Genomic DNA, 2,977 nt, shown 5'->3' with positions numbered 1-2,977 from the left:
CCAACTTGTTATTGTTGATGGCTGCAGTAATAATAACTAGCATAGTGTTTCCTATGTGGCAGATACTATTCTGAGTTTTTTACACATAAAAACTCATTTAATTCTTACAATAACCCAATGAGGCAAGTACTGCTCTTTTAGTCTTAATATTCTACAAATCAGGAAACTGAGGAACAGAGAGGTTACATAACTTGCCTAAGTGTTTACAGATGGTTTGGAATCAGGGTTCAGATTGATACCATTCATCTTCAGAAACTGTGCTGTTAACCAATGCACTAGTGATTCTTTGTTATATCAACCTGAGAACTCAATATGAGAGAAATCTTCCTAAAGCACTTGTAACAAACAGTGGCAATTTATGCTTGCAATATTGATTAGACTGACTAATTACCCCTGTGAACTGCTAACCAAATAACTAACACTGTCTCCTTTAAACCATTGACTCTGTTATTAAAGACACTAACAGCCTTGGAAGACTTCGTCACACGTTCATTCAGTTTATCATTGTTTTGTTTCCATCTTTTTCTTTATTTCATATTTCTTTTCTCATACACACACACACACACGTGTGTATATTTATTTTGGTACGTGTGGTCTCTTCCTTTTTAGATCTCATTGTCTCCCCAATATTCATCATCAAACTCATACAAATAACCTTTTGGAAATGCTGAAATAAGGCTGTTTCTATAGCAGCAGTTTTCAAATATCTTGAATTTTCCTTTAATTGGTACAGGCTTTTAAGGTCACTCAGAAAACTAAATTAGCTATTCCGGAATATGCTGTTATTTCAAGAGCTACATTGTCCTCTCTTTCTGATGAAACTCTATTAACAAATTTCAGTTACAGGAGGACAGAGTCAATTAACTTTTAGGAAATCCATTCTTTAAGAAAGGACTATAACCCAGGTTTACACAATCTCAGAATTTAATGAGCTTTGATTTTTTTACAGAAAAGGTTATAAGTTCTTGATTGATGTTCAAGTAACAACATTTTATATTTTTGCCTTGTATATCACATTGCCAAGTGCATAAAAGCACTCAATAAACACTTTTAAAAATTAGTATAAGGACTTCAAGTCCAAAGCAAGACAGAGTAAGTCAACTATAGCCTATCTCTTCCACTGATTACAACTAAACCTCTGGACAAAGTATAAAAATAAACTATCAGAAGGTATGTTAACAGGGGAAAAAATGACTATTTTTCTCCAGTTAAGCATTTTTAAAATATTGTAGAAGATAGAAAGGCCCCCCAAAATGTTTATGAACTAATCCCGGGAACCTGTGAATATTCTTTATTATATTACAAAAGAGACAGTGGAGATGTAATTAAGGTTATTGCTGGAGTCAGATAGACTCAGAAGAATAAGGAGTTAGAGAGATTCAAAGAATGAGAGGAACCTGACATGCCATTGCTAGAGGAGGCCACATGGAAAGCATGAGTAGGAATGTGAGCAACCTCTAGAAGCAAAGACCGGCCCCAGCTAATGATATTCAGCAAGGAAAGAGGAACTTCAGAGCTCCAGATGAAAGAAAATATATATGGCCAATAACCTGAATAAGCTTGGAAGTAGATTTTTTCCACAGATCTTCCAGTAATAAACGAATGCAGTTCTGCTGACACCACAATTTAGGCTTTGTGAGGCCCCGAGGAAAAGACCCTACTGAATCATGTTGTTATTGGCTTCTGACTCATAGAACTGAGATAATAAATGGCTGTAGTTTTATGCTGTTAAATAACTAGCAACTTGTTATGGCAGCAATAGAAAAACAATGCATATTTTGGTACCAAAAATGGGGCGTTTATATAACAAATATCAAAAAATGTGGAAGTGAGTTTGGAATGGGTTAGTGAATAAAGGTTGGAAGACTTTGAGGAGTATGACATAAAAAGACTAAATTGACTTTAACACTCTGTCAGTAGAAATACTGATGCTGCTTGTGAGGGTTCAGAAGGAAGAGAAGATAACTTAAGAGAAATTGTAAATCACTCTAGTGAAAGCCTAAATCACTTGAACAGACTATTAATAGAGATCTAGACTCGGATGATACTACTGGTTAAGGCTCAGAGAGAAGTGAGGAGCATATATCTGTAAACTGAAGGAAAGGAGACCCATGTTATGCACTGTCAGACAGTTTGGTGAAATTACATCCTGCAGTTATGTGAAAAGCAGAACTTGTCAATGAAAGTCCTGGACATTTACCTCACATTTCCAAGCAAAATTTTAAAGTGCATTCTGGTTTCTTCTCACTGCTTATAGTAAAAATAAAGAGAAGAAAGAGAACTTAAGGAAAGGACTGTGAAATTAAAAAAAAAAAAAAAAAAAAGCAGGAATTAATGATTAGGAAATTTTCCAATCGATTCAGATGCCAAAAAGTCAGAGTATTCAGTCACACAAAATGCTGTTTGAAAAGATTAAAGGTGTGGCTCACAGATCCCCTTAAACAAATCAGGGAACCTCTAGGTATCTTAAGGGTCTGGGTATCCCTTAGACATCTCAGCAGAAGCCAAGCATAGAGAATCATCCAAAAAGATGAGTAGACCTAACTTCTGTCTAATGAATACTTGTGACATCAAGATGAGATCCACAAACTTCCTGAGAATTGTATATAATCAGAACACTGTCAGCTTAGATTGAAAAGGACAGAGAGAGTAAGTAATTAAAGAAGGCTGGAGAACCTGCAAAATGTTGCTGACAGTAAGCAGGCTGATAAAGCTATTTTGCTTCAAACAATGCTTCCTCCCATGAAAAAGGAAGAATGACTTAGAGGACAGAGCCAAGAGCATACAGGACAGAGCTTAGAGCACCGAGGGCAAGGCTGAGAACCACAGAAAATTATTTCCAGGCATTGAACTATAAGGGAGTTTGAATGACTAATTTCAAAACTGTTTTAGATTATTGATTATTTTTTACTATCCATCTTCCCTTTTTGGAAATAAAATGTCTACACTGTAACTGCTATCCTATATCTGTGTCACA

This window comes from Rhinopithecus roxellana, chromosome 7 (genome assembly GCF_007565055.1).
Source record: "Rhinopithecus roxellana isolate Shanxi Qingling chromosome 7, ASM756505v1, whole genome shotgun sequence".
Classification (NCBI taxonomy): domain Eukaryota; kingdom Metazoa; phylum Chordata; class Mammalia; order Primates; family Cercopithecidae; genus Rhinopithecus; species Rhinopithecus roxellana.
The sequence above is the reverse complement of the archived record's forward strand: the minus strand, read 5'-3'. Positions refer to the sequence as shown.